Here is an 11,367-nt window from a genome sequence, read left to right as displayed (position 1 = left end):
TGAAGGTTTGGGGAACTTGCCCAATTAATTGGCATTGATACATTTCCTGGCAGTTTCAGAATGACTGCTTTCTCCACCCATTGTGGGAATGCTTCCTGCTGACTCCTGATGTGAAAGCCAAATTGTCCATTATTGTCCAGATTAGCCGGACTCTCCAGGAAGTAAAGCTGAATTTCCTGGGTGCTGCCGCAGAGCAACCCAGGAGAAACATAAGTTCATTGAATGTAATACCTTATTAATTCTAATTACGGTGGCACAGTGGTTAGCACCGCTGCCTCACAGCGCCAAGGACCTGGGTTCGATTCCTGGCTTCGGTCACTGTCTGTGTGGAGTTTGCACATTCTCCTCATGTCTGCGTGGGTTTCCTCCGGGTGCTCTGGTTTCCTCCCACACTCCAAAGATGTGTGGGTTAGGTTGATTGGCCGTGCTACAATGCCCCTTAGTGTCAGGGGGATTAGCAGGGTAAATACAGGGGTTACAGGGATAGGGCCTGGGTTGTCAATGCAGGTTAATGGGCCAAATGGCCTCCTTCTACAGGGTAGGGATTCTATGATTCTAATTATAAAATGGAAGGTGGGGTGGGGCCCGGCAGATTGAGACAGGAGGCAATATGATGAAAAGTTGGGAATAGAATACAGCTAACTAGAGTCGGTAACTCAGACACGATGGGCTGAAGGGCTTCCCTGTGCTGTGAAACTACAGCTCAAACACACAGGAGAGATGTAGGAAAAGCTTCAAGAAAGAACGTGTCATGGTCGGTAGGAGTACAAGAGAAGACAAAAAATAAATTGGGTACTTTAATGACACCAAACTTGTATTGTACAGACTTTCAGACCAATAGAGGAGGTAGGGGGCAGTTATATAACGCCCCAATTTCCGAGCCAATTTCTTTTCCCTTATGAATGACATCTGGCCAGGCTTGGATTGGACAGCAGAGTTTTTTTGAGCCTTACACCCAGAAAACTTTAAAGTTAGAAACTAGAGTCCCAATATCTTAAATATAATCAAAATACTGCTAGAAATCTGAAATAAAAACAGAAAATGCTGGATAAACTCAGCAGGTCTGGAAGCAACAGCCATCTAGATCCAAAATGTTAATTCTGTTTCTCTCTCCACAGATCCTGTTCCAGTATCCTTCTCCTAATCATCAAATCATAGAATCCCTACAGTACAGAAGGAGGCCATTCGGCCCATCGCATCTGCACCGACCACAATCCCACCCAGGTCCTATTCCCGTAACCCCACATATTTACCCTGCTAATCCCTCAGAGGAAACCCACGCAGACACAAGGAGAATGTGCAAACTCCACACAGACATTCTCCTTTTTTCCTTGTGGGTTTCCTCCGGGTGCTCCGGTTTCCTCTTACAGTCTAAAGATGTGCGGGTTAGGTTGATAGGCCATGATAAATTGACCCTAGTGTCAGGGGTATTGGCAGGGTAAATATGTGGGGTTATGGGAATAGGGCCTGGGTGGGATTGTGGTCAGTGCAGACTCGGTGGTCCGATTGGCCTCCTTCTGCACTGTAGGGATTCTATGACAGTGACCCAAGGCTGGGTCCCTGGCACTGTGAGGCAGCAGTGCTAACCACTGTACCACTGTGCTGTCCATGGGAAACGTGAAGGGGTTAGTTGTGTAATGTTCTCGCTAACAGCACTGTGGGAGCATCTGCTCCACTCAAGTGGAGAACCCAACATCTCCAGCAGTGCTAGAGGTGGCAAGAGATGCTGCCCCTTGCAAATGAAGGATCAGAGGGAATATTTACAGCAGTCGGCCAGGGAGCCCCTGAAGCTGCTCCACTGATCAATAAAAGTTCCAGTTGAGGTTATTCTCAGCCTTGAGCTGTGGTGACCCTTGGGTTCAATCACCACCAGTCAGCTCTCCCCTTTGAGCTTATGGTCATCTGGGACGATGGTGACTTTACCATAGCTCCAGACTAAAACTGTGAGGACATGGGTTCAAATCCCACCACAGCAAGTTTTGGCGGCACGGTAGCACAGTGGTTAGCACTGCTGCTTCACAGCTCCAGGGACCTGGGTTCGATTCCTGGCTTGGGTCACTGTCTGTGTGGAGTTTGCACATTCTCCTCGTGTCTGCGTGGGTTTCCTCCGGGTGCTCCGGTTTCCTCCCACAGTCCAAAGATGTGCGGGTTAGGTTGATTGGCCGTGCTAAAATTGCCCTTCGTGTCCTGGGATGCGTAGGTTAGAGGGATTAGTGGGTAAATATGTAGGGATATGGGGATCGGGCCTGGGTGGGATTGTGGTCGGTGCAGACTCGATGGGCCGAATGGCCTCTTTCTGTGCTGTAGGGTTTCTAAGATTCTAAGATTCAAAGCGTGGCTGATTTGCGTTCTCACTCCATTATGGAGGTGGACAGAGTGGTGAAGAAGGCATTCAGCATGCTTGGTTTCATTGGCCAGAACATTGAATACAGGAGTTGGGACATCTTGTTGAAGTTGTACAATACATTGGTAAGGCCACACTTGGAGTGCTGTGTACAATTCTGGTCACCCTATTATAGAAAAGTTATTATTAAACTAGAAAGAGTGCAGAAAAGATTTACTAGGATGCTACCGGGACTTGATGGCTTGAGTTATAAGGAGACGCTGGATAGTCTGGGACTTTTTTCTCTGGAGCGTAGAAGGCTGAGGGGTGATCTTATAGAGGTCTATAAAATAATGAGGGGCATCGATCAGCTAGATAGTCAATATCTTTTCCCAAAGGTAGTGGAGTCTAAAACGAGAGGGCATAGGTTTAAGGTGAGAGGGGAGAGATACAAAAGTGTCCAGAGTGGCAATTGTTTTCACACAGAGGGTTGTAAGTGTCTGGAACAAGTTGCCAGAAGTAGTAGAGGCGGGTACAATTTTGTCCTTTGAAAAGCATTTTGGCAGTTACGTGGGTAAAATGGGTATAGAGGGATATGGGCCAAATGCGGGCAAATGGGATTAGCTTAGGGGTTTAAAAAAGGGCGGCATGGACAAGTTAGGCCGAAGGGTCTGTTTCCATGCTGTAAACCTCTATGATTCTATTATAGAATCACGCTTCCAGCTCATCTGAAACCCTGTTCCAGTTAATGATGTTTTCCCCAAAGTTTTAATTTCCACAGCCAAAGACTGAGATGGGGGTTGGAGGCAAAGTGATTGCATCATTTACGAAATACTTGAATGTTGCAATGGAACTGTGGAGTTTTTTTTGATGAATTGACGAAATATCGGCCATTCAAGTTCCTTGTCTGATTTATCCTAATGAAAAGCTGCCCCCTCTCCCACTAACTCTCTGGCCGCGACCAAACAAACATCGCTGTATCCTTGCCAAAACGATCGCTGTCACTTTAAACCATCACTGAGAGCAGTCAGTGAGTCACAGCCGGTAAATGCTGACTCATCATCACTCGGTTTCTTTTGGGAGGCGGGAAATGAATCATTCATTCATTTAACTGCTGTTACTGCTGCACCATGTCCATGCGATTGACGCTCGGTGAGTAACTTTCACCTTTCAGCCTCCATCATGTTGTGTCCCACTGAACCATCAAGGGGGTCTGGCATCATTATGGATTCTCTCCATGTGTCTTTGATAGGCTGCTGCTGATCCTTTGTGACTGGTCTCTTTATGTATGTGTGTGTGTGTGCTGGGGGAGGGGGTGTTTAAAGCCCTGTTCCCATAGTTACAATACCAGTTATTCATTCCCCCCCGACCTCCGGGTGTGAAGCCGTTTATGTAATTACCGTAATGAAACGAAGCATCGTTACCTTTAGAAAACGATCACGAATAGTGTCAGAAATGTAATCGTTAAACCGGACGTTCAAAAATTAAGACATCATAATACTAAATTCCTTTCCGATTGTTGTTTAAACTGAACAATAGGTGGAAAGGGTATTCAGGTCCTAGCTATACCAGCTAAAGACCTGGATGGGCCTGCAGTCTTTATGAATGCCCCAGCTTCCTGTTTACAGGGTCAGTGCTGCATTATAAATAAATCGGATCAGTGTTTATTTTATATTTTAAAATAAAAGTACATGATAGGAGACTCCTCTTTCAGAATAAATACGAAGCAAAGAAGATTTAACCTTAATCTCAAACGAATGGCCGGGGCGGGCGGAGCTCTGAGTATAAAACAGAGCAAGAGTTTTAACAACACCAGGTCAAACAGAGCTCCAGGAAGCTTGAGGCTTTGAATGGGGACTGTCGCCCCTGGCTGGGAAGGCGCTATGGACCACTCGATTAAAGGGCGACTTTGTGTCTGTTTGTGTATCCTTCATGTCATTTCAAAGGCAGCCGCACTCCTGTCAATCATGAGGAAGGGGGTGTGGCCGGGTGTTGACTGGCGTCTCTATTATCCAATTGGAGATCGGGTCGCTGCAGCACCTGCTCGGGAGCAGCCAACCGGAAGGCGGGTATCAGCAGTTGATTTCGGCAAACTCTGCTTCTTGTTGCACGGGGTGGCCGCAACTTTATAACACGCCGGAGGGAGCATTTGTGACAATGTCTGGAATGCAGCCACTTTCTAAATAAATACCACACGAGGTAAAAGTTTCTTCATCGTCTTTCTGACATGTTTTCTGTAAAATGAAAGCAATGTCCCATTTGCAGTCAAAATGCAGTGTAGCAAAAACTTAGATGGATCCGTTGTTAAAAGTTAGTGCAGTGTATTATAGACTGTGTATGGGAAGGAGGTGGGTTCAGGGATGCCTGTACTGACTGACAGATGCATAAAATGGGAAGTGCAAAATTTTAGAATTCATTCTCAGGATTCTGAGCAGCATTGACAGGACAAGCATTTACTGCCTACTTTTAGTTCCCCGATGATTTGATACAATTGAGTGGTTAGGTCAGTTAAGAGTTAACCATGTCGATGTGCGATTGGAATCAGAAAAGTAACGATATCAGGTTACATTTCCGAAAGGACATTCATGAAGCAAAAGAGAAATGCTGTAAATGGCCATCAGGCCAGGCAGCAGAAGCTGGGTCCACTGTTATTTGTTATTTATTAATGATTTGGATGAGAATTTAGTAGGCATGGTTAGTAATTTTGCAGATGACACCAAGATTGGTGGCATACTGGACAGTGAAGAAGGTTATCTAGGATTGCAACAGGAACTTGATCAATTGGGCCAGTGGATGGCAGATGGAGTTTAATTTAGATAAATGCGAGGTGATGCATTCTTGTAGATCGAACAAGGGCAGGACTTAGTTGATGGAAGGGCGTTGAGGAGAGTTGTAGAACAAAGAGATGTAGGAGTACAGGTTCATAGTTCCTTGAGGTATATCCTTACCTGTTACACCTCCGGGACATGATGAATGGGCCCTATGAGCTGGTGATTAACTCATTCCCAATCATGACAAACTAACAACCTCTCAGGGCCATTCTAATTTTTATTTGGGGCGGCACGGTGGCATAGTGGTTAACACTGCTGCCTCACAGTGCCAGGGACCTGGATTCTGTTCCCGGCTTGGGTCACTGTCTGTGTGGAGTTTGCACGTTCTCCCCGTGTCTGCGTGGGTTTCCTCTGGGTGCTCCGATTTCCTCCTGCAGTCTGAAAGATGTGTTGGTTAGGTGCATTGACCCGAACAGGTGCCGGAATGTGGCGACAACAGAGGATTTTCACAGTAACTTCATTGCAGTGTTAATGTAAGCCTTACTTGTGACTAATAAATAAGTCACAGGTGGACAAAGTGGTGAAGAAGGCATTTGGCATGCTTGGTTTCGTTGGTCAGAACATTGAATACAGGAGTTGGAACGTCTTGTCGAAGTTTACAAGACATTGGTAAGGCCACGCTTGGAATACTGTGTACAGTTCTGGTCACCCTATTATAGAAAGGATATTATTAAACTAGAAAGAGTGCAGAAAAGATTTACTTGGATGCTACAGGGACTTGATGGCTTGAGTTATAAGGAGAGGCGGGATAGACTGGGACTATTTTCCCTGGAGCATAGGAGGCTTAGGGGTGATCTTATAGAGGGCTATAAAATAATGAAGGGCATAGATAAGGTAGATAGTCAACAGCTTTTCCCAAAGATGGGGAATCCAAAACTAGAGGACATAGGTTTAAGGTGAGAGGCGAGAGATACAAAAGGGTCCACCGGGGAAATTATTTCACACAGAGGGTGGTGTTTGGAATGAGCTGCCAGAGGTAGTAGTATAGGCAAGTAGAATTTTGTCTTTTAAAAAGCATTTAGACAGTTACATGGGTAAGATGGGTATAGAGAGATATGGGCAAAAGGTGGGCAATTGGGACTAAGTTAGTGGTAAAAACTGGGTGGCATAGACAAGTTGGGCTGAAGGGCCTCTTTCCATCCTGTAACTTCTGACTCTGAGTTGATGACCTTACGTCAACACTGGAAAAAGCTGGAGATGTAAAAGATTTAGGGCATTACATAGGTCATTAGATGATTATTTCAATATAAACAACGTGCAGGGGTATGGGGAAAGGGCAGGAAAATGACACTAAGTTTGGAGAATTGGTGCAGACACAATGGGCCAAATGGCCTCAATTCTATAATTCTCTGAGATTTTAAGGAAGTTAGGGGAGAGCAGTTTTGATAGATAGAAGCGCTTGCTGGATGATTGGTGAAGCAATGCAGAGAAGAATTGAGGCTGCAGAGTTGTGGTTTTTGAAGATATCTTGGATGGACAAGTCACACTATCAATGAAGAGGTGCTGGTAAAATCAGAGACAGAAAGAAGCCTGCTGACTAAAATCAGGAAGAAACAGTCGGAATTTCTGGGCACATAATAAGAAATCATGATGTAGAGAGCCTGCTGAAGGGAAAGATCAATGATAAAAGAGATCGAGGTAGACAACAATTTTCCTAAAGAGCCTTGCAAACTAGATGAATGTACCACCAATGAAAATTATCCACACCTCTAGTGGAGGTTTAGAGGGCGAAGGGAAGAGCGGCTGATGAAACAAAAGGGAAGGTCTTTGATAGGGTGCTAAACAGGAGAGATTAAACAACAAAATGGATAGTGGTACAAGGCTAAAGGTAATGGGACTGGTAAAGAAACATAGGATGGGTCTAGAGCAGAGGTTCCCCCAACTCCACCCCCCCCCCCCCACCCACCCACCCCCACCCACCCCCACTGCTTAGAATCAGATAGTGCAGAAAGGCCCATCGAGTCCACACCAATGCATTAGAAACACCTGAACTCCCACCTAATCCCATCTACCAGCACTTGGCCCTGAATGTTATGATGTGCCAAGTTCTCATCCAGATACTTTTCAAAGTATGTGAGGCAACCCACCTCCACCACCCTCCCAGGCAGTGCATTCCAGACCGTCACCACCCTCTGGGTAAAAACGTTTTCCTCACGCCCCCCCTAAACCTTCTGCTCCTCACCTTGAACCTCTGTCCCCTCATGACTGACCCTTCAACTAAGGGGAACAGCTACTCCTTATCCACTCTGTCCATGTCTCTCATAGTCTTGTACACCTCAGTCAGGTCACCCCTCAGTCTTCTCTGCTCCAATGAAAACAACCCAAGCCTATCCAACCTCTCTTCATAATTTAAGTGTTCCATCCCAGGCAGCATCCTGGTGAATCTCCTCCGCACCCCCTCCAGTGCAATCACATCCTTCCGATAATGTGGTGACCAGAACTGCACACGGTACTCTAGCTGTGGCCTCACCAAAGTTCTCCAACATGACTTCTCTGCTTTTGTAATCTATACCCCGATTGATAAAGGCAAGTGTCCCACGTGCCTTCTTCACCAACCTACTAACATGCATTTTTGAGAGATCTGTGGACAAACGCACCAAGATCCCTTTTTTCCACAGAACTCCCTGGTGTCCTACCATTCATTGAATACTATCTTGTCAAATTACTTCCTCCAAAGTGCATTACCTCACACTTTTCAGGGTTAAATTCCATCTGCCACTTATCCGCCCATTTGACCATTCTGTTTATATCTTCTTGTAGCCCAAGACACTCCGCCTCACTGTTAACCACCCGTCCAATCTTTGTGTCATCTGCAAACTTACTAATTCTACCCCCCACATAGTCATCAATGTCATTATATAAAAGACGAATAATAGGGTGTCCAAAACAGATCCTGTGGTACTCCACTGGACACTAAAGCAGCCTTCTGTCATCACCCTCTGTCTCCTACAACTGAGCCAATTTTGAATCCATTTTATCAAATTACCCTGTATCCCATGTGAATTTACCTTCTTTATAAGTCTCCCATGTGGGACCTTGTCAAAGGCTTTGCTGAAATCCATATAAACTACATCGACTGCACTACCCTCATCTACACACCTGGTCACCTCCTCAAAAAATTCTATCAAATTTGTTAGACATGACCTCCATCTGACAAAGCCATGCTGATTATCCCTGATCAAGCTTTGCCTCTCCAAGTGGAGATAGATGCTCTGCTTCAGAAGTTTCTCTAATTGTTCCCCTACCACTGACATGAGACTCACTGGTCTATAGTTCCCTGGTTTATCTTTACAACCCTTCATAAATAGCGGAACCATATTAGCTGTTCTCCAGTCATCTGGCACCTCCCTTGTGGCCAGAGAGCAATTGTAAATTTGGGTCAGAGCCCCTGCAATCTCCTCCCTTAACTCCCACAGCAGCCTAGGGCACAATTAATCTGGACCTGGAGATTTATCTACTTTTAAGGCTACCAACACCTCCAATACCTTGTCCTTCCCAATGTCAATTTGCTCAAGAACTTCACGATCTCTCTTCCTGAATTCCATACTATCATCCTCATTCTCTTGGCTGAAGACGGATGTGAAATATTCATTCAATACTCAACCAATGTCTTCTGGTTCCACCCACGGATTGCCCCCTTGATCCCTAATAAGCTCAACTCTTTGCCTGGTTATCCTCTTCCTATTGATATACTTATGGAATATCTTGGGATTTTCCCTACTTTTACCAGCCAGAACTTTCTCATATCCTCTCTTTGCATTCCTAATTGCTTTCTTAAACTCCATCTTGCACTTCCTATACCTCACTAATGCCTCCACTATTTGCTCCCCTTGTACTTTTTAAAAGCCTTTCTTTTCCTTCTCATTGTATCCTGAATATCCCTGGTCATCCATGTTTATCTGGACTTGTTATTCCTACCTACCACCCTAGAGGGAACACGCTGTTCAAGTTTCTTATCAGCTAAAAGAGTTAAATTTCTGCTGAATTATTCAGAAATATTGTCTGATCTCTTTGAGAAACAAAATGGCTTTTTTTATTTCTTTATTCCAAATCTTGGTAATGACATTTTAAAAATTTACTGTCCTTCTCCAATTACCCTTCAGCTGAGTCAATGTGGATCTGGAGCCACAGGTTAGGAAGACAGGTTTCCAAGTGATCATCATTTGAGCCCAGTAATGGTTGCAAAGCATTACAGAGTCTGAGAGATGGATTAGCCTCAGTAAATATATGATTGTTAATCGCTGAGAGGCATTATGATGGAAATGGTTTGAATTGAATATAGATATAGGCCTGAATTCTCCAATCTTGTTCGTCCCTCTACCACTGCCAGCGAGAACAGAGGATTTGGCACTCAGCCAAAACTCCACTCACTGCAACGGAACCGGAGAATTCCAGCTGCGGGCAAGATCAGAGAATTCCGGACATAGTTAGTTTCTTGCAATGCACCATTGTGAGCAATCACTGAACTCACATGGTGCAAGGAATAGGATGGGAATTAAAACAGATTGCTGGCCACAAATAATAACCTCATCATCTTGAAAATCTGTTAAGTCACCTCCTCTGTTCCAAGGGGAACAGTCTTAACTTCCAGCCTCTCCTCATAATAGAAGTGCTTCATTCTTGGTAACAATTATGGGCAGCACGGTGGCACAGTGGTTAGCACTGCTGCCTCACAGTGCCAGAGACCCGGGTTCTATTCCCAGCTTGGGTCACTGTCCATGCAGAGTCTGTACGTTCTCCCTGTGTCTGAGTGAGTTTCCTCCGGGTGCTCCGGTTTCCGCCCACAGTCTGAAAGATGTGCTGGTTAGGAACATTGGCCATGCTAAATTCTCCCTCAGTGTACCCGAACAGGTGCCGGAACGTGGCGACTCGGGGATTTTCACAGTAACTTCATTGCAGTGTGCCTACTTCTGACAATAAATAAACTTAAAACTTTCACAAGGAATTTTACTTGGATTTTAAGAGTTAAGAAAGCAAGGCAGTTAAATGGAGTTTATATACAGATCAGCCATGACATAATTGAATAACATAATAGTCTTGAAAGAACAAAGAGAACAAAGAACAGTACTGCACAGGAAACAGGCCCTTCGGCCCTCCAAGCCTGTGCCGCTCCTTGGTCCAACGAGACCAATCGTTTGTATCCCTCCATTCCCAGGCTGCTCATGTGACTATCCAGGTAAGTCTTAAACGATGTCAGCGTGCCTGCCTCCACCACCCTACTTGGCAGCGCATTCCAAGCCCCCACCACCCTCTGTGTAAAAAACGCCCCTCTGATGTCTGAGTTATACTTCGCCCCTCTCAGCTTGAGCCCGTGACCCCTCGTGATCGTCACCTCCGACCTGGGAAAAAGCTTCCCACTGTTCACCCTATCTATACCCTTCATAATCTTGTACACCTCTATTAGATCTCCCCTCATTCTCCGTCTTTCCAAGGAGAACAACCCCAGTCTACCCAATCTCTCCTCATAGCTAAGACCCTCCATACCAGGCAACATCCTGGTAAACCTTCTCTGCACTCTCTCTAACGCCTCCACGTCCTTCTGGTAGTGCGGCGACCAGAACTGGACGCAGTACTCCAAATGTGGCCTAACCAGCGTTCTATACAGCTGCATCATCAGACTCCAGCTTTTATACTCTATACCCCGTCCTATAAAGGCAAGCATACCATATGCCTTCTTCACCACCTTCTCCACCTGTGTTGCCACCTTCAAGGATTTGTGGACTTGCACACCTAGGTCCCTCTGTGTTTCTATACTCCTGATGACTCTGCCATTTATTGTATAACTCCTCCCTACATTATTTCTTCCAAAATGCATCACTTCGCATTTATCCGGATTAAACTCTATCTGCCACCTCTCCGCCCAATTTTCCAGCCTATCTATATCCTGATGTATTGCCCGACAATGCTCTTCGCTATCCGCAAGTCCAGCCATCTTCGTGTCATCCGCAAACTTGCTGATTACACCAGTTACACCTTCTTCCAAATCATTTATATATATCACAAATAGCAGAGGCCCCAGTACAGAGCCCTGCGGAACACCACTGGTCACAGACCTCCAGCCGGAAAAAGACCCTTCGACCACTACCCTCTGTCTCCTATGGCCAAGCCAGTTCTCCACCCATAGAACATAGAACATAGAACAGTACAGCACAGAACAGGCCCTTCGGCCCACGATGTTGTGCCGACCTTCATCTGAAACCAAGATCAAGCTAT

The 11,367-nt window shown here is 45.5% G+C and overlaps 1 protein-coding gene across 2 annotated transcripts in view; it reads left to right on the top strand.

Annotated features, from left to right (window-relative positions):
* Positions 1 to 3,192: 3,192 nt before the first annotated feature.
* LOC144504746 (riboflavin transporter 2-like) overlaps positions 3,193 to 11,367 on the top strand; it is a 31,596-nt gene continuing 23,421 nt past the window's right edge. Inside the window, exon 1 of one of the 2 annotated variants that reach the window (XM_078230500.1) lies at positions 3,193 to 3,475. The gene's annotated coding sequence lies outside the window, so the exon portion shown is untranslated. Of the gene's footprint in view, positions 3,476 to 4,443; positions 4,523 to 11,367 lie in introns of those variants that run through there. The other variant, XM_078230492.1, reaches the window with a different exon arrangement.

This window comes from Mustelus asterias, chromosome 2 (genome assembly GCF_964213995.1).
Source record: "Mustelus asterias chromosome 2, sMusAst1.hap1.1, whole genome shotgun sequence".
Classification (NCBI taxonomy): Eukaryota; Metazoa; Chordata; class Chondrichthyes; order Carcharhiniformes; family Triakidae; genus Mustelus; species Mustelus asterias.
The sequence above is the reverse complement of the archived record's forward strand: the minus strand, read 5'-3'. Positions and strand labels throughout refer to the sequence as shown.